This window comes from Neopelma chrysocephalum, unplaced genomic scaffold (assembly GCF_003984885.1).
Source record: "Neopelma chrysocephalum unplaced genomic scaffold, ASM398488v2 Primary Assembly neopelma1_42b, whole genome shotgun sequence".
Taxonomy (NCBI): Eukaryota; Metazoa; Chordata; class Aves; order Passeriformes; family Pipridae; genus Neopelma; species Neopelma chrysocephalum.
The window spans coordinates 3,374,801-3,400,188 of record NW_020897701.1 but is presented as its reverse complement, the minus strand read 5'-3'; the positions used below and the strand labels follow the sequence as shown (position 1 = coordinate 3,400,188).

The 25,388-nt window shown below is 41.4% G+C and overlaps 1 protein-coding gene across 10 annotated transcripts in view; it reads left to right on the top strand.

Moving 5' to 3' along the window:
- The window catches only part of EPHA5 (EPH receptor A5), a 202,963-nt gene that overhangs the window by 69,491 nt on the left and 108,084 nt on the right, over positions 1-25,388 (top strand). The window lies entirely within an intron of this gene.

Below are 25,388 nucleotides of genomic sequence, written 5' to 3'. Positions count from 1 at the left end.
TTTTAGATAGTGAAAATTATCCAGCAGTAGAGTATGCTCAGCAAATGTCTGCATAAAGAACGCTTCAGAATGGGAATTTCTTATGATAAAGAAACATTTGTCTTGATTAAAGCAATACCAGTTAAAAACATCTGTGACTTTGATGACCTTTATCTCTGGATTCAGTTTACTGCGTAGACTGTGTTTCAGATGCCTAAATTCTTTACATCTTTCACAACAAATGGTGTTGGATGCCTCTAGTAGTCTTGGAGGCTACCCAAATCGGTCTTAGATTGGCTGTGACATGACCTAGAGAGATCCTCTGCAGTAAATTATCCTTCTAAGAGGAACCCAGCAGGTTTTGCTGAAGCGTCCTGCAGGGATGAAGAAGAATGAGAAGCATGCAGTGCTCACTGATGCGCAGGAGGACCATAAGGTGATGAGGAGCCATGCTTATGGCACGGGCAGCACTGGGGACCGTGGTGCTCATGGAGGTGGGCATGACTAACCAGCAGATGCTTCTGGCCATTTCTGTGCCATGGTCTTTCCTAGTTGCTACCCCATTGCTGTAAATGAATGTGGAGCAATGTTATGCTGTCATTATTTTGCTCAAAAGAACAAGCTGATAATTGTGTTAAATTGATCCTGCAAACATTGAGGACTGATGGTCTTTGTTTTTCATCTTCCCACCTTCACAATCCCAGGGCCTGTGTTTCTCTGAGGACTTCCTGAAGCCCTGAGAGCTGTCACCCAAGCTCAGTGCACCTGTGAAATACAGTTTTAATAATTTTGCCTGCTCTTTGATGCCATCGAAGGGTTTTTGTCTTGATGGCTCTGCTGTTGGCCACTCTGTCTGCAGTCAGACCCATTTTTTGGGTGATGAAGCTGTCTGAGGAGATGATGTGCTTCTGTGTTTTTTTTTTTTGTTTTCTGTAGGGTTCCAGGGCTGAGACCCTCCTTGGAAGGGAAGGGTCATCTAAGACCTTCCCCAACCTCTTTTTTCAAGTAGATACTTGATGTTTTTATGGTGAAAGTAATTAAGAGTTGATGTGTTGGGAGTGTATGGTGGTTGTGTTGCTGGCCATCAGCAGTCACCTTATCCATTTGCTCTGAACTTGCCTTACTATGTGTGAATGCAAAAGCTGATCTATTGAGTCTTCCTTGCTTTTGCTGTCTGATTCAGTCATCCTTATAAAATACTGTTAGTCTAATTCCAGCAACATGCTTTTGCTCTCTTTCAGGGTTTTTGAGTGTTTCTATGCAGAAGAAAGGTCAAAAAGAGGAGAAGGGGAGAGTGTGGGAGCTGAACCATGGTTTCAAGCCAAATGGGAGAAGTACATTTTGAGAAGGAATATTTAGGACAAGAGAAGGAATATTTAGGACAACAGTCTCAAGTGACACTTTCAGAAGCCAGTGGAAAACTATCTTTTTGACTCTTAAGTATTTTGGGCTAGAATTTAAGGACTGTAGGGAAAAAGCTTAAGTGTGAGAAATAGTGGCTGGTATGGTGGGAGTTAAGAAGGCTTTGTAAAGGAGCTTCTATAAAACAAAAGAAACTCACTACCTAAGAAAAAGCTAGAATACCATTTTACCTGATAAAACCTCTCATTCTGACTACCCATAGCTGGATTTGGTTCGCTACAGTAATGCTTTCAAGTATATGTGAGTACAGCCTTATAAGAATGTTACAGCTATTGCCCAGTTTAGGTAGGACTTTCTGTCAGTATTGCTAATAGTAATGAAAACAGTGTTTTCACCATGCCTAAACCCCATGATTTTTCTAGGTTAGTGTGGAAATTGTTTCCATTGCCTCAGTGCTAGCAATGCAACTATAAATTGTGTTCAGAAAACATACCCTTGAAATATCCTTAGTTCTACTCCCTTTTTCATGTTTAGTGTCCTCTATTAGTCTTTCTTTCCCCCAATACCCTGTTTTAGGAAAATTATTTATTAGACTCTAGGAGCAGATATATGTATAAGACTCAAGAGCACAGATATCACCATATTCTTCTGCTCTCCATGTGCTTATTTTCTGTTGCAATGGCCAGAGCATGTTAGGATATTATATTATTTTTCGTGTTGTAATTAAGTTCTTCCTGGGTGGATGTGGGTTGGTTGGTTTTTTTTTTTTCCTATCTTAGCTGTAATAATCCTCTGTCTTTGTTCCGAAAGTGTAGTGTGACAATTTGTGGTGCTTTGAGAAGGAATTGGAGCCTTATATCTGTTCATCTATTTGAACTTCATGCACTGTGTTTTGAGAGAAATCACAGTAGACCCAAACTTTTGAGAGCTCTTCAGGATTCCAGATGGAGGCCTCTTCCATGTGACCAATCTTCTAATGCAAGCAGAATCCCCATAATCAGAAAATTGGAGCTGTTCTCAGGTCCTTATGTTGACCTCTAAAAGGCATAGTTAACAGCTTCTGCAAATCTTGCCTCTCTTCCAGTTCAGCCCATTAAACCTTGATATTTCCTCCCCTTTTTTCCATTAGTCTTTTCTGTCTAGGAATTACCTATACTGGGTTGTTCCTTCTCCCTGCACCCAAAGGAAGCTAAGAAGAATTAGGTTTAGGGAAGGGGGAATGATTACGTCACCTACATCCATGTTTCAACTCCTGTACGATTTCCCTGGGGGTCAGACTTAGTATTGAAGTGAGTAGAAGCTGCAAAAGTACAAGGACTTTTTCTACTTTGGTGACTTATGTAGGCACCCAAATAAGTGTTGAAAAGACTAATTTCAAGTAAGCCTTGCAAAAGCAGCATTGGAAACAAAATTGTTTCTCCCTCTGAAAGTTCAGTCTTGCCCTGGAGACTTATGGCCCAAATGAGTTGTTTAAAGTGCATTTTTAGGAAGATGCACAGCCTGATTTCTGATGACTAAATAGGAAGTGCATGGGATTGATGTAAATCTAGGGAAAGGATTGCAGTGTGCTGTGAACATATCCATCTCTGCACAAAGAGTAGAGGCTGGGACGTTTAAAGCAGCACTTCTGACCTTGGGCAAGTCTTTTTTTTTTTTTCTTGTTTCCCATCTTTTTGTCAGTTCAGCCTGATTTTACTGTCTCTTGGGGTAAAGTATACCAAATGGCACAGAGATTTCCTAACCTTATATAGGGCATATCAGTATTGCTATATTACACATAATGGTATACTTGGCACTTGGTTTTTGCATACCCATCTGTGTGCCTTTCCTAATGCTAGCTATCAGCTGAGGGTCCAAGAGCATTCTTGCCTTTTTGTGGACATTTACATCCGTGAAAGTATTAACAATAAGAAGGGAAGGGGGAAGAGAAATTGGAAAATGAGGTTTGCAATCAGTAGATGAACCAACCAATCCTGGAATTTGCTGAAGCTCCTGGGATATGGCCTGACCTGCTCTCATGCACGTGCTCCCCATGCAGCAGCACACAAACATTGGGGTGCAGCATGGGCAGCCTGGATGGCTAATATTTATTGAAAATTAACAACCTGTGAAATTACTGTGACAACACAGCATTATGGAAAGACTGTGGAGACACCCAAGGGCAGCTGCTGGGACGATGCTCCTTTGGAAATGAGTGATTTGCTGCTGAAGAGCAGCCTGCCTTGTTTGTGAAGCATGCTGTTAATGCTGCCCAAGCAGGAAAATCCACTATGCTGGCTTCTCATGTTGTAGCAGGATGGAGTTGACAAGTTAAGGTCTTCCCTTGGAGGTTTTACAACAGGGCTATCAAGTGCTGCCCCAAAATGCCGAATTAGTGACTTGATAGTTCTGCTTACTGCATTATGGAAAACCACATTGACCTTCATTTGATTGCTTCTTACCTGTCCTTAAACCTGAATTTTTCAATATTTATAGATCAAAACTAGGGGGGAAGGAAGGATGCAAACTTTCTCAGATTCTAATGCAGTCCAGAAACTTCCCTTGGTTGAATAATTTTAAAAAGGTATACACAGATACAAAAGCAACCCTTTGCAACTGTGCATTTTATGACTCTGTAATAAAACCTGAGCTGAACTGGAAATCAACCAGTTTTTTCTTAACACAAGCAGTTACCCTCTTGAATTTGAGAGTTTATAAGTCACAGTGAGTAGCTGTGCTGACCTGAGCCACTGTCATGTTGCCAGTCTGTGGTGTAGGCGTATTCTGGAGCCTGTTGGCAGATGGGGTCAAATTAAAAAATGGATGTAGGCATCTACAAAGGGATGTGGGTTTCATCCATGGAAGGCTATCCACTATTTCCCACACTTTGTCTATGTAACAGTGTCATATTCTGAAGGTACCAGATCTTGTTAGGTACCACTGACTTAAACTGATGGGAGAATGAGAAGTGCTGCTTTGGGGACACAATTGAAGGAATTTGGATTCTCTAATTGTATTTCTCTCCTTAATATGTTGGGATTTCTTATCTGTTTAAAATTGACAGATTTTGTCAGTTTTGTATTAGGTTTGCCCCATAAATAGCTCCCTCTTCTGTACAGCTGTACTGTCTAAATAGCAAGTCACTCCAACTTGCAAGGACTGTGGGAATTGCTAGAACTGTGGGTAGTAGTAATATCTTTTAAAGAAGGTCTGCTTTACCAACCCCAGCTTTTTTCCTCTTTTCGTTATTTTGGTACAAGTGGTTATTCTGGAAATGTTTGGCTCCTTTTGGCCATCTTGTAACTGCACAGGAAGCATTGGGTGTATTTTCTTCATTTTTGCCTGTCCTTGGAAAAAGTCTGCATCAGTAAAAGCACATTGCAGGTAACTAATACCTTTGGATATTTGTAGTTGGTGAGTGCCACAGAAAGTCTGCAGCTGAGCTACTGGATGGAAAAATAGCTTGCTTAAAAAAAAATAATATTTTTTTTTTATCTTTTACAGAACTGTGCTTCTCATTTATTTAGGTCATCTGTTACAGGGAGTGGGGGAACTATTACTCCTGCTATCTTCATGCTGCTTGTGATTTATTTTCAACTTAAGTATCATGCTGACATCACATAGGACATTTACAGTTTTGAACTGAGATCCCTCTCTGCCTGCTTGGTGGTAATGCCCTATCAATTCCTAATGGCAATTAATGCTGTTTCCCCAAAATTACTTCTGAAGAAATAAAGTGTAATTGCAAAGTAGTTGCCCATTACAGTGATTTATCTTGTCACTGACTGATTTGTTATTTAACTCTAAAACATTTTATTGATGTCTTTGGAAAGTGACTACGTGACCTAAGTAAAAATGTTAAACTTATTAATCATGGTAAGTTTTCTCTGCTGGGTTTACCATATACATGAATTATGTAGCTTGTAAAATAGGCTGTTTATTATGCTAAGAAAATACAGTGCTGCACTACAGGCAGCACATAGTTTTAGTTTTATAAGCCTTGAAAATAAAAAGTTCAATAGATAAAAAGGTTAAGTACAAGTTACTTGGTTCATTTTTTATAGAGTCCCTTTGAAGATACAGATGCTGTGTCCATGGTGAAGAGTATTGTTGTAATTAATTTCCAAAACCTGAAGTTCTTATTAAGTTGCAACTGAGAGGAGAATCACCTCTTTTCCCCGAAAACCCCATGGGTGATGGATTGCAACAATTTAGACCTTTCTGAACTTTATAGATTCCAAAATTTTTAAAAGTTTATTATATTTAATAGAAGAAAATACCTTTATTATCTATTGGATTAATTTATATTTCTGATGGAAAGCAATATGACTAATAACACTAACTCCTCTCTTTGCTGCAGAAGTAATAACTGTCCAGATCATGCCAGTCTTGGCTGAGTTGTGCTGTTTCTCACGGAAGTAGGGAGAGGAAGAAAAAGATCTGGAATATTTCTGTAGAAAGAAAAGTAAGAGAAGGAGAGGGAATACAGCTCTGCTTGTGATGAGTTGCTTGAGATGCCAGAAACAAGCAAAAGAACATAGCAGATGCCAGGAGGAAGAGTGGCTATGTTGTAGAGGAGGACCTGAAGGATAGGGTCTTCCTTGTGTCTCTGCACTCCAAGATAGTGTTGAGTTATGAGTAAAGAGGAGTCAACTCAACTTTAAATCAATTTTTCCTTCAATTGGAGTGTTTGCTGGATCTAACAGGGAAAGATGAGCTCAAACCAGTTCATTTTGTATGTAGCAGTGCTTTGTGCAAATCTCTCCGCTGCAATTCATGTTCCTCATGACAGGAATAGATGTGATAGCTGTGTTTCAAGTGAGGCAGTCTCAAGACAGGCACCTTGACAAAACTGAGGGACAAAAATCAAAATGCATCAGACCTTCGCTTCTTGAACCAAGCAACCTGGGAACAGAAAACTTGGGCACTTGCCAAAACTGGCAAGCTGAATCATTTTAGCCAAAATCCTGTCATTAAAAAAAAAAAAAAAATTAGAGCAAAGTTCTTGATGCTGATTAAAAGCAAACCCCATGGTGACAAAATCACTGCATTTCCCCATGCAGTAAGAGTTGCCCCCAACACTTCTCTTGCTGCACTGCAACAGGAAGGAACATAACGCCATACCCAGAGTAATATTTCTTTGATTTCCATGTCTGATGAGGACATCTGAAAACAGGCTGAAACTTGGGCATTATCAAATCGGTATTGATTACTCACCTGTTTATATGTTCCATTGCTAGAAAATCTGAACATTTTATTTACAAGACTGTCCACATCCTCTTTCTCCTGCCAGTTCTCTGTGTCACTGCAAGTGATAAAAAGATGCTCTGATTTAGGTCTTGAAGACATATGTGTGTGTTAATATCCTGTTGAATAAAAATGCAGCTCTATATAACTCTTTCTAATTTCCTTCTGTGTGTAATGCCCAAAATATTCATTATACAATCTCATTTTATTTTATTACTTTACTCTTTTTAATTTTTATTTTATTCATAATAAAAACATAGGATAAGCAGAAAAGATGAAGATCAAATACAAGACTGCCAACAGATAAAGAACATTGTAACATGAAATAGGAAATTTCATGCTATTAATATTCAACCGCATGGAAAGCAGGTTGGTCAGGGGAGACAAATCAAAAAGATGTGGGATGAGTACCAGGCTTGGAAAAGATTCTTCTGCCTGAAAAGGAGTCTGAATCATGTGGTAGTCCTCTAAGCAGCAAAATAGCTGGGAGTGTTGAAATTTACTGACATGTATCTTCACTATGGAAATCCTTTCTGTTTCTTAACTGGGATAACAGATGAATAAACCTTTTGCTTTTAAAGAAAAAAAACACTTGAGGAATTTGGCCTCTTGGCCTCCTGTCCTTCTGCAGATCTGGGAGAGTGGGGTTATCCCTGGACAAGGTTCACAAACTGCCTTGTCTCATTCCTCACTTGTAAATAATATTCCATATAGAATGTGCTCTGTGCAGGGTGTGCATATGAAACTGTCAGCTCATATTTGGTCCAAACAGGTGCCAGCCTGTGATGTAGCTGAATGGAGAAGCCAAGCTGTATCTCAACTTGAACATCAACACTGGGAGGGGCTTGGAGCAGGGTGTGGCTGGTTTTTGTCTGAGGGAAAGCTGTGAATGTTTGATGAGGGAGGAAGTAATTATTTAGGTTTTGCATTACATAATGCAGTTTGTGAGTTGGACAAGGATGATATGAAAGCACAAGAGACACAGTCTCCAATTTCCTGCTTCTTTCTGAGTTGCAACATGTTCTGTGAGCACAAAACTACTCACCTCTCTGTGCGGTTAGTGGCACTTGTAGAGACTTTTGACAGGAGGTTGTTAAGCCTTGATCTCCAGGTCTATATTTTAAGCAGTAGCCATTAAAATTAAGGGATTTAAGTTTTTTAAAGTAGCACTGTCTTATTTATTGAATTCAGAACCATTGTTCAGGATGTTACGGGGTTATTAATGGCTCTTGTGGTTTCTGACATTTAACATAGGTCATGGCTGAGGAAGTATTTTCTTGTTGTCTGTCTGTAATGTGTGTGTGAGCTTTTGCCCAATCAGGGACTCTCCAGAACTGATGCTCCCTGCTCCTTGGGGTTCCTTATGGTTGCCTCATCAGCAGTGGATGGTACTGTCCTGATTGGCTGGGTTCAAACGAGCTCTTGGCTATGTGTCTGCTTTGCTAAGGCCATTGAAGTCGAAGTCCAGCAGTAGGTGCAGAGCACAATGGCAGTGAAAGACTGAAGGACATTGAGATAGGTGCTTTTCACAGACTATTTGACATACTGTAATCCACTTTTGTACTTTAGTAGTTCATTTCATTAGCTTGGCACTCCCTGTCTAAATATAAAAAATGCATGCTGAAAAATCGATTACTGTCACTTGTCAGTGTGCCTCATTTACCCTGCCTCAAATGCCTGGGGATAATTGGCAACAGTGGAAAAGTTAGCAGCCTCCAACTGTCAGCAAGGTTGCAAAGGCACAAAACAGGCTTTCGTATCATGACATTGGCATGTCGGCTTTGCAAGGGGTTTGAAGCTGGGTTTGGAAGGGTGGTTCCCATTGCAAGCTTATTCTTGCTCAGAAAAGCCTCCCCTCTCTGAACTCCTCTCTGGGACAGACCGTTCTGTTTTCCCAGCTCTGCAAACCTGTCTGTAGACAGGTTTCTGTGAGTCAGTTTAAAGACCTGAAAGTCCTATTTAGGGAAGAAACTGTCTTGGGACTTATACCTCTGAAATAAGTCCACATGTCTAAATTTTCAAATTGGTTCCTCAGCTTGCTCTTGCGCTAAAGTTTGCATGGAGTCCCAGGAAGTTTTCCTGAGGGGACGTAAAATTTGTGAGCTTATGCTTCTTGGGAAACGCGAGATGGATGTACTTGAATTGTACTACAGCCTTTCTAGTTGGAGATGTGGCTTTGGAAATGACTCCTGACAAAGATTATAATATCTCTAGAGTGCCTTGTATTTTAATCCTTATAATCTGTAATGTTTTCAGACTCTGCATATTGACCATTTTTTTTTCTTTGGGGTTGCTAAGAATAATAACCACAATTAAAATCTTAATACAGGGCATCTCTGCTGAATTGCTATGGGGTTTTTTTCCTAGTTAATCACTAGTAAATCTCAGGGTGTAAGTGGGTGGTCCTCCATATCATCAGTTACTACAGCTCTGTGGACCAAACCTTGAAGTCTTGCAGTTTAAAGTATATTACTTGATGGAGCAGCTGAGCTTTTGCACTGTCATTTTGAATGATATTCCGTAATAGTATTTAATGTGATGTTAACTTTCAACAGGAGCATGACTGAACACTAGAAATGAAATTTTTTGACATTTGTCTGTTGTTCACTGTGGTTGAAATGCAGTTTGGCATCCTTTTTAAGTAACACTGCATCTAGCGCAGATAACATGCTTGGAACATAATGAGCTGTCAAAAGATTATAGCAACAGAAAGGTCAAATAATCACTTAAACATGGTTAAAATATAATTCTTGAAAACACTGTTGGGCTACTTCTTCATTGCATTTAGTTAAAATGTTTAAAGAAATCCTCTAACTCCTGTAGTTCTGTTTTCCTGAGATAAATACAACAGAAAGAGATAACAGAGAAAAAAGAAAACCTCTTATGTTTTAGCATCGTTTTAGAGAAATAAAACTAAGCATCCTGACTTGACAGGAAGGCACTCTCTGAACATATTTTGCAAGCATATTTGTCTCTCAGTGCAAATTAATTACTAATTGCCTGTTATGTGATGTGTTGAAATTAGCTCTTTCTTTCTTATCATAGCTTGAGACATCTTTGCCTCCTACTTCTTAAGGAGGTCAGGGCTTCAGCCTCCTCTGGAATCCCAAATGAGATTTGTTAGTCAGGCGTTGCAAAATCTAATCTCATCCAGAGAAAAAGAAAAAAACAGACCAGAAAATGATCTGATTTTCCGATTTCATGGCCAAGGTTACCCCGGAAAGTGGCATTTAAAGCCTGTAACTAAGGTGGCATGCCAAACTAAGCACTAATAACAGAGCAACCATGTGGAAAGATATCGCTTTAACAATTTTACAGTTGCTAAGTGTGAAAATTGTAGTGTGGGCAAGCTCCTGGAATCTGTGGCAATTGGTTCAAAGAGCTGAAGTGGATGCTTGGTGGGAAAACACTCTCGGCCCCTGTAACTCTTAAACACCGGTGAGGTCGGCTCCTGCTTTTGCTGTTCAAACATAAGGCTGAACAGCTTCATTAAAGAGATTTTTTTTTCTCTGAGAATAAAAAAAAAAAATAGCAACAACACCACTTATTGTTGGTTGGTGGCTTAATAGGATGGTGTTATCAATGTGATCTTGTGCTTTACACACCTGAAAGAAAGGGGATTAGGTGGCTGCACTTGAAAGATGATGCATTTTTGCTTGTTCTAAGTGCTATTCTGCTTTTGCTTCACAGATACACATGCTTCTCATGCATGTGCATGTGTGCATGCTTGCCTCCCTTGCGCTATGCCTGTGCACAGGTTTTTTCTCTGAAAATACCTCCCTGGTGCAAGACATTAGGAACTATGCATACGTGTCTGTGGGATGGGAACCGTGAGGTGACGTGTCAGGAAGTATTGAGGGAGCAGATTGAAAGGAAGCATGTGTTCATGTTTGTGAACTTATCTCTGGACTAATTTGCTCTAGAGGTAGTAAGACACCTTAGAAGAGTAATCTGTTGAATGAGTTTGTACATCAAAGGCTGGCTACTATCCAGCCAGATATTAAACCAGCCAAAGGCCACTGCATGTCTTCTATAAATTATCAGCCAACCTTCTAATCCTAGCATAGTAAAGCACTCATACCATGGCCTGGATGTAGCAAGGGCTCCAATCCCCTTTGTAAAACCATGTTGTCAGACCTCCCTTCTCTGGCAGCAGAGTTGGCACTTGCCATCTTATGCAGCAGGTGCACTGTCCCAGGCACATGTGTGGTGACAGACCCAGTCCACCAGAGATGGCTGGGCAGCCAAGGCTCTGCAGCAACAGGAGGCTTTACTGGAACTGGAGGAGCTTTGCAGAGCTCCTGATGGCCCTCAGGGAAACACGTCTGGGAGGAGAGTTGTCTACCGCATGAGGAGATGTTCCCGCCTCCAGTGGCTTCAGGGTGTGCCTGAACCTGGATGAAGGCACTTTGAGCCAGGCTGCAATAGTGCTGTGGGTTTGTGGGTTGTCTCTAAAAGGCTCTGGGTGAGAAATTGCCATCAATGTTACGTAGGTGCCCAGAAGTGCTGATTGCAGTAGTCCTTTCTGTGAACCCTGAGGGGCCTGAGATGATTCCTCCTCCTGGCTGATCCAGTGTCAGAGTTCTTGCAGCTGAGGCCATTTGAGTGCCTCGATGAGGCTGCAGGGATCAAGCTTTAGGTAGCTGTTAGTTAAGGTTGTGGCTCTTAATGAGCTGTCATTAGTGAGGCTTTGGAAATTGCCCCATTTGCTCTTGGGTTGGGGGTGGGAATGTTAAACCTTATCTGTTTGAAAGCATATTTAAAACCTGCCATTGAAGAACTTGTCCCAGCCTGTGTGAAGCACAGTTAGGGAACTCTTTGTTGCCAGTGTATGTTTCGTGAAGACTTTGTCGGTTTTTTTTTCCCCTCTGTATTTCTACTGTTGTAAGCGTTGAGGTTCTGTGTGTCTTTTTCACCTAGCTGGTTTTAACTCTTGCCTTTTAAAAGTAAAGATTCCTGTGTGATGGCTCTAGGGAGGCAAAATGTGTTGGTTGTTGGCTGGGCTGCAATAAGCTATTTTTGCACAAATTTATTTTGTCACCTCATGTCGTTGTCAGCGTGTCATGTTTCCAGAAGCAGAAGTCTAAAGCAGCTTATATTTAACACTCTCCAGAGGGAGACTGGAGTCTGGCATACTCATGTGGAGTAACGATCTCTCATCTTTCAGGGACAACCCATTTATACAGGCAATGAGCGTTTGGGTAGGTGAAAGCCTCACTTGTTGGGTGGGAGTGAGCAAATGCTTCAGCACAGGCTTCTGCCATGGCTGCGTAGCCTGACAGCAAGCGCTCGGAGCTGGCTGGCTTGGCCTAAGGATTATGAGGTAATATTTCTCTTTTGGTTTTCAGAAGAAAGCTTAGAAAGCCTCAGAGGACTGAAGAGCAGAGAGGACTTTCACTGTTCTTGTGCTAGTCCTTGTCTGTCATAAGCACTAAGTCATATAATCCTGTCCATAAACTCATTTTAGCATCTTTACTGCACCACCTGCTCCAGGTAAACTGGAGGTCTGGTTTAACTTTATTTGGAAGCAAAAGACTGAAGTTTAGACTTTCTCCATATGGAGACTCCTGGTGAAATGAAAGAAAATAAAGGGAGATGCTGATTCAGTTCCTTCTGTAGATCCCTGTATCACCAACCTCTCCATTTTGAAAGAATTATCAATGTGTTGCTGCTGCCGGCATGCCAAAAGGAGAAGACTTTACAGAGAAATTATGCATGTGCAGAGCTTAAGCCTCTGCTTTCAGGGGCTGTGTTACGTGCTTGAAATGGGGGAAATAAAACAATCCCACAGTGTGTCTTTGCAGCCCATTCCTACCAGCTCCTCCAGGCATGCTGAGGTTTTGTAAAGAGACTGGGAGAGACTGAGAAAAGCTATCTCCCTTTGGGAAGCAGCCTGAGCAGCTTCTGACGTTCGGAGCAGCAGCATCCTGCTGCCAGCAACCATGATGTGGCAAGGCATTGGGCCCTTGCTGGGATTTTTGGGGTTGGGTGGTTTGGGTTTTTTGTTCCTTTTCTTTCCCTTTTTTTTTCCCCCCCCCCAACACAAGGGAATTGAAGGTACTTGCAATCAGGCTGCATTGTAGTTGTAATCTATAACAACTGCGGACATAGATTTGTCAGTTCCTCTATATTTATCTTCTTAAACAAAAGAATTGTTTAGAGCTGGCTCAGCCTAAAGATGCTAGAAAGAGACTGTTGTTGTTTCAATGGGCTTGGCTTCAGAAGAAGGATACTGAATAGGATATTCTGATACTACTGATACAAGATATTCTTCATGGATACTTAAAACCACATCCGCTAGCTTGTACTGCAAGTTTTTTGTGGTGCCTAGATTGTACGATATATATTTACCAACATAACTCTGGTTTATCACACATTTTTAAATTTTAACCCTTCATTCATGTGCTTTACTGCATCAACCATGTTTCTTGCAGCCAGAGATATTTGTACTCCTGCCTCTCTACTTCCTAAATGAACAGATGTGACCTCATACATTTAAAGTGACACACGTGAGATATTTCTGGGTTTATCAGTAATAGAGAGCAAGAACTGCTTACATTTCTATCTAACCTTTTTGGGTCTGGGGGAGAAGACTTGGGGATGGGTATCACCATACTCAGTGAATCAATCTGTCACATGCCTGAGCCTGAGATGTCACTGCTGGCTGACTGTTGGTATCTCTGTGAGTGGCAAGGCAGCTGTTAAAGGCTGTGTTTTTATATCTCTATCCACCTTCTAAAATGTAAGGGAAGGCGAAATGGGGAGTAAATGACTGGAGCAGGAAGAGGTTCCAGCCGTGGCAGAAGTCAAGAGTGCATTGTGTTCAGCTCTTACTTGAACTGGAGAGAGGTTGGGGGAATGATGCTATTTCTGGAAGACATCATTTCACTGTCAGTTTTCTGAGCCTTTGAAAAAAGGAAGGAGCCCAGGCTGCTTACTTCCTTCTCCAATAAAGAAGCAGCACAGCCCCTCTGGACTTTTTACAGCCAGGCAAAGTAGTTCCTCCAGGTTGTCTCCACTTCTGAACTGGTGGCTAATCTAGTAAATAATGAGCTTCTTTTTTAAAAAAAACAACTTCAAATAATGAAGTATTAGCTCCTAAACAACCTAGGGAAGCAGCATGTGGTATGTCTGTTAAGCCATATGCACTCAAATTCAATGTAGCAACAGAAAAATGACAGGGTGAACATTAATTAAGAAGTCCAGGGATAATAAGAACTAACTCCTGTAGAGATGATCGGTACTTGAAATACAGTTTGATTTTTAAAAAAGAAAAGGAGGAAAGAAAAGTCTAATTGGCAAAAGCTGAATTTTGCGTATTTAAAAAAAACAAACAAACAAAACAAAACAAAAGAAACAGCCCACAAAACAAGATAAAACCCACAGAAATACCCCAGCATATGCCATTTGAATAATGTTTCATAACTAGGCAAGAGGTGAAGATCTAAATATGGATAACCTGGTTGATAAACAGTTATTGTGCCACGGTGCTCTGTAGTGATGGTGTGGATTTATTACTGTGGATAGAATAAAAGGATTTCAGACCTGAGGTCAAGACCGGATGGGTTCCTGTATGGGATAGATTGTGTTCTCTTGGCCATTTCTGCAAGCCCGACTGGCAGGAAACCTCCCTGGAGTAAGAAAGAAAAATCTACCAGTCTCAATTTAGATCACCTGGGATAGCAAAAGGAGTGAACTTTGTTGGTGGACATTAGCAGGCTTGCAAAAAAGTGAAGAATTTGCCCTGGTATCTTTGCTGCAATTTGATGTCCAGTTGTAGCAGAATCAAGTGGAGGATGCTGTCTTGTTTGTGATGAAAAAGGTTAATTTATGCCTTGTAAGCTGTTCTTATGATTTGGCTTTGTTTCAATCCTTGTCCCATTCTCCCTTCCCATTTGTTCCCTGGGGCAATTTTGACCGAAAGTCCAAGATCCTGCTATAATTTTGCCTAAATAAACAGCCGAGGTGCTGTATGGGAAGAATGCAACTAAATGTTTTAAGTGTATATGAAGTATGTGCATCATCAGCAAAGCTTCTTGCTGTGAACATTATTACAGTGACTACCAAGTGTTTTCCATGAATGATTCTGATTTGAATTAGAAACTTTTAAAATTCTTCTCCTAACTTTGACTAAGATAGCCTTTTATGGAATGAAAATACCTGGGTTTTGGACAAGAAGTGGAAATTATTTAAACACATTAATTATCTAGCAATTCTTAGAGGAAAGATAATTTAGAAAAAATAGTTTCCAATGGAAACCTTTTTAACAACAATAATTATAGGTGCATCTCAGTACTTTGCTGTAAAGAAATCCAGATGGTGAGCAACTGGAGTGTGTCTGAGTTCCCCCAGTATCCATTGCTCCTCTTGGCAAAATAAATTCATGGGTTCTAGTAACTGTTTAGTAAAAGTCTAGCAATTTTACAGATGTGTTCGAGACCATTTATGCCTTCATTTCCCCTACATGGAAAACCCTTCTGTACTTAGCAAGTCCTTTTTCCATGTGTTTCTTCATGAAAAATTGTCAGTCTTGGTTTCTATCAAAACCAGGAACAAGAGGTAGGAAACAAAACCATCTCCTCTTCCAGCACAACCAGATACTGAAAGCTGTAGCTAACATTTTGAATGGGAAAGAAATGGTATCTGTTGCATATATTTTAACATGTGCATGTATACTTGTATATGCACTTGTGCATTTGTGTAGGTATTGTAATTTTTAAAGGGAGAAATCCTGAAGGTAAAATGAACACTGGAGAAAAATAAAACAGACTTTTTTTTCTCTTTCATTGGACTAGCTGAGTCCTAGTTAATGTAAATCTGTGTTATGAGGCCACAAGTCTGAGAGAGTCTCTTAAATAGTCTCTTTGTGTAAATGCTGAAGCAGCTCTCCTTTAGATCCCAAAGATACCAGGATGCACATTTCTGGTACTAAAGGAAGTAGTTTTTCCAGCCCACAGCAGAGAGCAATTCCTGCTTTTATGTTCATGGGAACAGTAGTGAACATCTTCCCACATATGAACAGCATCAAAGGAGCCTCTGGTTTATGATAGTCTGAGTCCTGATGCTTGGAGATGGGCAGGATGCATGCAAACTGCAGCTTGCCTTGAGATGCAGGTGTGTCTGCTTGCTCCTGAAAGGTAAATGTGTTGATCTCAAAGGCAGAGTTGTCTTGTTAAGTAGCCTACACTGATGGCCAGGAGGTCTGACTTACTCACTAGGACTCTGTTCAATGCATGTGTGATACAGAGATGGCCCACATATTGGTATTCAGACTGGGAGCTGAACTGAATAGGCTCAAGGGATTAAGCCAGCCTCTCTCATTGCATTGCACTCATGAGAGCTGGCCAAAAACTGAGGTCTTGGATTGTTGTCAGCTTTGGTTTTTTTGTCTCTCCTCTCATCTCTCCCTGGTGTGCAGCTGTTGATAAGTACAGCCCTTCCAGGTCCTGTAATGGAGAAATCAAAAGGAATCTGCAGATATGTTTCAGACCTGACGATTGCAGCAAAACCATACAATGAACCCAGAATGACTTGTTCTTGGCTGCTGTTCGCTGCAGTCGCTGCCTTACCAGACTTGGTAGCATCGCCAAACACTGGGAGCCACTGAGTTATGGACTGCTAATTGCCATGGTTATCATTATTAATCTTATTTCACATTCTGTGATTTCCACTGCCACAAGTGTCCGTTTCCATTTCACTCCCCAGAAATTAACAGAGTAGGCAGTTTTTGAAGGGTTTTGGCTTTGCTTCCAGCAGTAGGTTTGAATACATGAAAATAGTCTTCTTGAGTTGTAGAAAAATACACACCCAGCGGTCTGCTGGAGTTGCTGAGGATAAATCACTGCATGATTTGTCCCTGCCCAGAAGGCTTACCTATTAGTCAGGTAAGTGGATTTGCCTTGAAAACATCCAGCAAATTCAACTGTTGATGGTTTTAAACTCCACGAAGCAAATCCTTGCACCTACAGGAGGACTATTCTGCTTTATTCACCTCGAAGCAAAGTTGAAAGATTAAAAAGGGTCAGAAATGCATTTGACATCTGTGGCACAAATACACTCAAATCTTCATCTTGGGAGAGGGAGGGCCTTCAGGTAATGGGATTTGGGAAGTTTCTGTCCTCTTTAAGACCTTGTTAGAGGATGTGATTGCCTTGCCACCTACTAGCAGGCCAATAATGAGACTTTTGATGGCTGTCACTCAGCAGGAAAGTGAATGAAGTTAGATGATGGTGATAAATTGCTTGCCATGTTGGCTGCAGAAGGGGTTAGGACAGGGCAATTGTCTACCTGAAGCAATGCGGAGCAGGTGCACTCACACCTTTGCTCAGTAATGGGAAAGTGCATTATATTAGACTTAATCTGTGCGTGCATGTGAGAGCGAGTGCTGCTAGGTATTGTGGGGCTATTGTTGTCGTAAAATCCTTAAAAAGCAGAAAAAAAGCTAGCTAGTAAGCAGAAATGTCTTAATTTGTCTGACAAGGTCAGTAGACTTCCAGAGAGCACCATTGCTGTGTTATGTAGGGCCAGCAAGTTCCTGGCCCTCCATTTCCTTTTAATCCGCTTATTTTTTTCCCCCTGTTTTCTCTGTGCAAAGTTCTTTTGGCCCCTTCCAGAAAATGCCCCACACCTTTTCATCATGACTTTCGTTCTCTCTCACTATGGATTTCTTGCTCTCTGCAGTGGCTTCTTGCCTATGAGACTGTATCATAGCTGACTTTTGCCCTGGTCACATGAAGGGTAAGAATGCTGTGTGGTGTTGCTCAGGATGGAGTGGTGCTTCAGGGGAAAACATCGAGGAAAGGGTATTCCCCTAAGGATGTAAAGTGGACATAGTGGAGAAAAGCTTACCAGAGGTGGTCCAGAAAAATGATGCAGCTGTGTAAAGAAAATACATTTGGACCTTTCCAAGGGGAACTATTCTTGGGGCTAGAGTTGGAGGATCAGCTAAACTTTTCCTGACTGAATCTCTCATATCAGTAGGATCTTGTTTGCTTCCCTGCTTTCATTGCTGGACAAGTTAAAGAACAGATTCTTTCCCAGGTCCCCAGTTGCTGAAATGTGGCAAGTGTAGTCTTTGAGCTACATCCATACCACACTCAAGATTATCTGGGCAAATGCCCTCCTTACTTTGGGTGTTGTCTGTAGTGCAAAGAATGTAAATATTCATTTGGTTTTGATTCAGTTTTGAGCAAAATTAATCCTGAGTCAAACAAAATTATAGTGCAAACCCTAAACCAGCAAATTTTCTTCCAGGCTTTCATGCTGACTCCTTAGAAATAGCCGCTCAGCTGCCTGCATTACTGTGTAGTTACACAAGTCCGACTAATTTTGTTTTGCTAACTAAATACTTGTCGGTTGTTTTGAATTTTCAGAGTTAGGTTTTCAAGAGAAGTTAAGTTTCTAAACCTGTATTCAGGCATATAAGTGAAAGATGTGGAATAAAATCTCTATCCTATTGAAGCTAATGGTGAGCTCCTGGTTTTCTGGGGGTGTTTATTAAGTCCCTAGGAGTGTCTAGGCTCTGATGCTCACAGCACCAGACAAAAATACACACTGATTTCTTGTCTAAGTGTAGGACTTCCTAAAACAGTCAGTGGTGCTAGGAGTGATTTGAATGTTGGTTTCCAAATTGTTAAAGATGGGGCTTTTATGATTGGACATGCAGGACTTCTGAAAACCCGCTTCTGGCTTAGAGAGTTTTTACCTAACATCTTGCTGGAGTAAATGAATATCTGCAAAGGGTGCTAAGTGTTTGCTAAATTGGAACCTTTTTTGTTTTTAGAAGCCAAATGTTGCAATTTTCCCTCTAGGAGTGAGCAACCTCTAGTAGCAGCTCAGAAACATCCCCTCACTGTATCCACAGTGATCCAGAGAAATTTGCTGGACTTGGTTATGGGGAAAAAAAATGCCTGCTTAAGCAGGATCCTTGATTAAATTTGAATTTGTAGCATGGGATAAAAAATGTCTCTCTTCATAAGGGTTGTACTTTATGAATCCATTTTCTGTGATGGTGGTTGATGGAGGCTTGACACGGAGCGTATGCTTGGAATTTGGCTTGGGCACAGACACAGCTGCAAAATTTCTGCCCAGCAGCAGAAATTTCCTCATGTCTGTCTTTCCTGAAATCATTGCCTTCATACCTCAACAGCAAATGCTTGCATGGAGAGGAGGTGACAAATACAATTCCTTCCTCCAGGTTACTCTTAAGAATATTAATTGCCTGTAAAGCTAGAGGTGAATAATGGAGAGGGTGAAAAGAGAAGGGAGAGCCCAGGAGGGATTCTGAGAGCCAAACACCTGCACAATATGGGGTTGAGTTGAAGGCACTCTCAGATCAAAAGTAATCACGTTGCCATGAAAACCACAGGTAAACAGCCGGTGTCCTAATAACAAATGTTGTCACTGTACAACAAAAACAAAAGGGTTTTCTATGCATGTGCCTGGCTAGGACACTCACTTGCCTGCAGCCTCTCATTTTCTCAGTTAATCTGAGTGCCAGCAGGCCAGAACCTGATTTGGGGCTCACCCAGGGACAGGGGGGTGCAGAGACTCTGGCATTGGTGGGGACTGCAGGCATAGAAGCCTGTTCTGCAGTTAGCACTACATCTCTTGAGATGTACCTTACGATAATCAGTTGATCTAGTAACACAGTCAAAGAGTCAGGATTTAAAAAATACTTAGCTTTCTGAATTACAAATTGCAGTGAATTTTTCTTTAGAGCAGGTGTTCTTACAGTGTGAGAGGATCTAGATGGAGCAGCAACACGAAATCTTTCAGTGCATGCAGGCCAGCACAATTTCCCATGCATATGGATGAAAAGAGAGGAACTATTTGTATTTTCCCCCAAATGCTCTACCGATGTTTGATATATTACCGCAGGTCTTCCAGCAGAATAACAAAGAAAACAATAGTTTTCCTCTGTGGTCTCATCGACTCTCTTTAAGAGTTCTGGCTTGGTATTAACAAGTAAACAATGTTTGCTTCTGCTAGATTGCCTTATGCTACAGAGATAAAATAAAATTACCAGGAAGAGAAGGTTTTATAAATGAGTTACTGGGAGTTTTTTTACTTTCTGAAAACAACCCAAACCAAATGTTGCCCACAGAAAGGAACAAGGGGAGAAGTCACTGAAGGAGGAGGTGATTGGATATATATTTACTGCATTTGTAGGAGTACATTATTGCTGATTCAATGAAATAAGAAAATTGTTTAGGCTTGCCTGAATGAGCATTACTTTATTTAATCAACCCTTTCTAAATTGGTCTTAATGTACTTCTATAAATACATTATTTCCAAACCCCAGGTTGTGTGGGCAGCATCAGCTCTGCTCTGGCACTGAAATATGCCCACCCTTTTATTCCATGTTGGAAGGCATTATACCCTTCCCCCCACACACTCCAGAAAGAGGGGTTAGGAAATTGGTTGGAAGGATAATGGACCACGTGTGGCAGAGTGGGATGGGTTATTTAGCGGTGGGGTGCCAGGTTCTCTGTAGATGGGCTGCTGAGTGCAAGCCAGGGCTGCCGTATGTGTAGGGCTGATTTGGGTGACCTTCTGGTAGCCTTCTCATGTCCTTCAGGCCAAGAATACTTGGCATCCTTGTGCCCGTGAGGTCTCTGGAGTGAGTTGCTTTTCCAGGGGCATGGAAGCCAAAATGCCTTAGCATTTAAGTACTGAGAAAACTCTGTGGCTTGGGACTCCATTGTTGCCAGGCTCAATTTGGGGTTTTTTTTAGAAGATAACCTCCAAAATGTGATACAGAAGGCTTATTTCAAGAGGAAAAAGAAGGATGCACTGCTAGAACTTAGCATAATCTCAGGCAAAGGAGCTACATCTGTATGTATTTGGGTGTGGGAAAGGGAAGAGCTGCCGTCAAACTCTAAAAGGAGTGGTGTGGATTTTGCCCCGAGAAGCTGGAATCAGGGACTAAGCTCTCATCCTTGTGCTGGTGGGCAGGGAATTTTCTGGCTAAGGAAATAAAGGAAGGTTTGAGCACAGGCTGATGTTTTTTGCCTTGCTAGCAGAGCATGCTCCTACCAGAAATTAAGCTGGGACTGTTCCCTTAAACACATTAAATCGTTGTAATTGTGTTGTTATTAAGCTGAAATGATATATCTAAAGGTCTTCATGCGTGGATCATGAAAAAGCTAAATAGAGTTACAGGGCTGGGAAGTAATAAACCATGGATTCATGCAAAAAAAACCCCAACAACCCTTGTCAGTTTTGCCTTTGATAAGCAGTTAATTTATCTCAGAACTGGCAGAATTCCCTGTAGTTTGTGTAGGGAATTTCTAAGTAACGCTATGAATATCAGAGTAATATTTGGTTATCTGAGACAACTGACAAGTGTTGGAGCATGACAGCTAATTCATGTAAGCAAATTCCAAAGACAGGTTGAATCTGAATGTATTATAGTGTAAAGACTGCTATAGATGTGTATTATAGCAGAACAAAAAGCAAGATTGCTTTAGTTAATGTTAGTAGAGACTGTCTACATTAGCAGGTGGGATGACATATTGGGGAGGGATTTATAGGGTGAAACAGCATGCTGTGAATCTTGCAAGGGCCCTGTTTTGTGCTGACTGTGGCTTGACCCCTTGCAAAACCCTAGAGCACGCACTGTGAGCAACATTGCCCTCCCAGTACACATCTTCAGGTTGAGATTTATCCCCCACAAATCTATTTTGCACAGATAGTATTGTGTGCTGAGAGATGATAAGTTGGGATAATTGAGAGGTTCACTTCAAAAATACTTTTCTGAACCAAATGTTCAATGTAAGTCCATTTACATATACTAACATGGCCTGAAAGGAAATTGTAGTGAGATGGAGGTCAGTCTCTTCTGCCATGTCTCAAGTGAAAGGACAAGAGGAAACAGCCTTAAGATGCACCAGGGAACGTTCAGATTAGATATTAGAAGAAAAAATTTCACTGAAAGAGTGGTTAGGCATTAGAATAAGCTGCCCAGGGAGGTTTTGGAGTCGGTGTCTCTGAAAGTGTTCAAGATGCGTCTGGATGTGGCACTTGGGGATATGATTTGGGGATGATTATGGTGGTTCTGGATTGGTGATTGGACTAGATGATCTTGCAGTTCTCTTTTAACCCTGATGGTTCTGTGATACATTGCATTTTGCAGCATTTACTTTATTCTCACTTGCGTTATTTAAGCAACCCTCCATTTTGGCACCAGAACTTGGTAAGATAGTAGCTTTGCTAATCATGCACCTATAAACAAGAGTGTCTTTCCTCCATCAAACTGTGACACTTGACTGTGCACATATGAAATGCACATCACTGTTATGGGACTGCTTAGATGATCCTGTTGTGGATGTATGGCTCAGCTAGTGAACAGGTCTGTCCAAAGGAGAAACCCTTAGCAAACAAAAATACAAGCTCTTCAAAGAGAGGCAATGAAAGCAGCCCAAAATGTGTCTGTCATCTAAGGAGGGTTTAAAACACATTTATTGTCCCTTCTGTGATGATAACCAGGATTTTGGTGCATAACCAGCACTGTAGCAGGATGCTTCCCACCCCACTATACTCCCTTAATGGATTGTGTCCTAGATTATGTCCATTTGATGCTCAGTGGTTGGAGAACAGACCCAGGTAAGACTGTAAGGTGGCAAGGTATCATGGCACACAATATGGCTCACACTGCTTAGGGGCCTGAGCCATGAGAAGCTCGAAGTTAATACAAAATTAAATCTGTGACTTGGAAACTACAGCTGAGGAGCTCATGACTATTCATTTTAGGTGTTACAATGTCTGTGGGGTTGGGGATTAAAAGGAGGGATGGTGCAAGGGTTGCAAGGTAAGGTCTCTCAGGGGCAGATGGGTAGGGAGGTGGTAGCTGTTACACTGTGGGGCGTTGCAGAAGAGCAGGCTTAAGAAGTCTGACAACAAACAGACCATATTTGATCCCTGCACAGCGATATGAGAAGTTTAATGCATAGCCTTCTGCAAAAGCAAAAACGTCATCGCTTGTAACCTTTTAAGCAGCAGTCTCACTGAAGGGAAATAACAGATAGCAATCTGGATTTTTATTTATTTGACATACTTTAGAAAAGATGAGAGCTAGTTTCTACATTTGTTCATCTTAGGAATGGCATACAGCTCTCTGAGTAAGCCACACATAAGTGTCATAGACTGTGGTGGTCTGTTTTGGTTTTTTTAAGAGTTATCAGGTAAATCCAGAGACGAGCAGATAACACACTCAGCTTGAAAATGATAAGCACGGAGATATGAAAGCCATTCCTTTCCCTGCTGTTGAAATGTAAAGATTAGTGGAAATGTCATGGCTTAGAATTCACAAAGTAATGTTTCCCTAATCAACTATCAGAATAAATTGCCAGAATGCAGTATATTTATTTCTTTCACGTGAAGACTCTGCTAAAGGCATGCTGAAACAGGTGCTGTAAGTATACGTAGAAACCCTTATATATAATGTTCTGCATTACAGGGCTTATCTCCTAATTGTGTTATGACTGTGATACTATAAAATAGCTTGCCATACAACTTCATAAATACTTGCCATAACATGCTCTGCAGAAGGGGCCTGCCCAAACACAGTGCTGCTTGCTGCCCATTTACCTTGACGGGGGGTATGACCCATGTACGGCTGGTGGTGCTGCATCCTTTGACTCTTTGGCAAGTAGGAGGTAAAGATTTCCTTTTGCTTCATAAGAGGTCTTGGCAGCCTGCAAGGGATTTTATGCTTCCAGGTACAAGTGGTAATGTCTGGGTGGTCATATCCATATTGCTTCTGTCATTCTTGGGAGATGCAGCAAATGCCAGATTTAGGAAGAATGGGGGATAGAATTTGAATAAGCTTGTCCTATACATATAATTATAAAAATATATATACACACATACATGTGCCCCACTGCTCTTCAGCTGAAGGTATCTGCCCCGTCACATCTGGACACTAATTAGAATTAGTGAATTCTCAAAAATCTAACAAATTATTTAGACTAACAAGCTTGCTTCACTGAAGCAAGTGAGGGAGAGATCACTCCAAGTGCTCTGCTGGCAGGTCTGGAGGGACAATAACTTCTGACTAGGAGTGCGATCGGGGCAAATAAACTCTTACCCCATTAAAGGAAAGAAAATGGGTGCCCTCAGCTCCTCCTGGGATAGTATGATATTTGTGCTTCCCTGTTCTGCAAAGGGAGCAGGCTGCAAAATAGCTCTACTTACTTCTGAACGTGCTGTGTGAGCAGAGAAAGGAGGATGCCCCCTGGTAAAGAGAGGTCACGAGGTAAGTAGGGGATGAGGGACATAAAGCAGGAAAAGCACAAAACCTGATGGGACAACATGGGATAACTCCCTGCTTACTGACCTTGTAATGCGAACCCCGTGGGCCCAGTAAGTGTGCCAAAAATTATTGCATGCTATTTTGAGGTTATATTACCTTTTTTTTATCCAGGACGGTCAAAATTCATGCTCTCTGGTCTGAGCTGAGATTTATAGCGGTGCAGGATATTAGTGCTTTTCCAATTACAGCGCTGTGGTGGAAGGAGACTTCCATGCATCCCTCTTGCTGCTAGAAGGCTGACAGCCTGCTTATGCCTGCATATGTGTTATCAAGGGTTATTAATTTCTTTTGGATGGAAAACTAAAATTAGTGTCCCTTTGCTTTTTCCTAACTGAAAATGGCTTTTTAAATATGTAAGAATCAGAAATCATTTTTTTGGTACTCGGGTCCTTTCCTGAGTCTATCATTCCCATGATCATTTGTCATCAGGCACAGTGGGTAGGAGGTTAATTGTAATTGCATGGTCATCTGGACCATTGTGTGATTTGAAGCAGAGTTTCTCTGCTGTGTCAGGTCCAACAGTATATTATTTGAAAGCGTTGCTGCCAGGTTGCTCTTTAAATCTGCCAGGGGGGTTAAGGAAGAAGTGATTTAAGCCTTCGATTTAGTGCTCTCCTCTTGCTGTCCGCTTCAGGCCACTTTACTAGCTATGGCAGAATGTGAGCAGAATTAAAATACAGAATTTTTAAATAAAATAAAATCAAAAGTAGCAACTGAGAAGGTGGAACCCTTCATCTTGGTAACTTAATACCATATATCTTTGTTGACAACTCTATATGTAAATCACTAATTATTCTAAACTATTCAGTTCCCCTCCAGGAGATCTAGATTTCGACATTAAAGGCTGGCTATAAGGAATGAAAGCCTTGCACCAATTTCCCACAGGTTTTATTAAGCTGCAGAGAAAACCCAAGGTTTTTTTGCATCGTAAATAACAGTGATAGGTCAGCAATTTACCTACATCAGCGGAGATTACTGGGTTTGGAGCCATAATTGTAAGCACTTTACAGCTTCGGTAATACATATTTTCTACCTTGGTGGAGCAGCAAGGTAAGGAGCCCACAACTGGCTCTGTTCAGCTGAGGTCTTCTTTCATCGTTTTATGCCAGAGGTGATATACAGGAATGCTGTGAAGGTGCACAACTGATCAGGGATGTCTGTCGAGGGTTCTTTTTGACACAGACTTTTTCCCAGACTTTCCTTTTTTGGGGATAGCAGGTCATTTGCAGACCTGCCTGGTGGCTGGGACCAGGTTTGATGTCTTCGGTGGTTTCTGGTTCAGGTCTCAGGGTCGTGATTTGGGACCACTCCCAGAATGAGCTGTATGTTGCTTGATGTGCGTACATGATGGTGTGGTGTGTACCCTCTCATAGCCATGGGACGGCCAGCTCTCTTGTCCATTGATGCATTTGAACAGCGCCTGCCTGGTCCTGTGTGAGCTGGGGGTGGCTGTGTGCAGGATGAGGGCTGTGATCTCTGATATGTTTCAACCTGTGAACACTGTGTG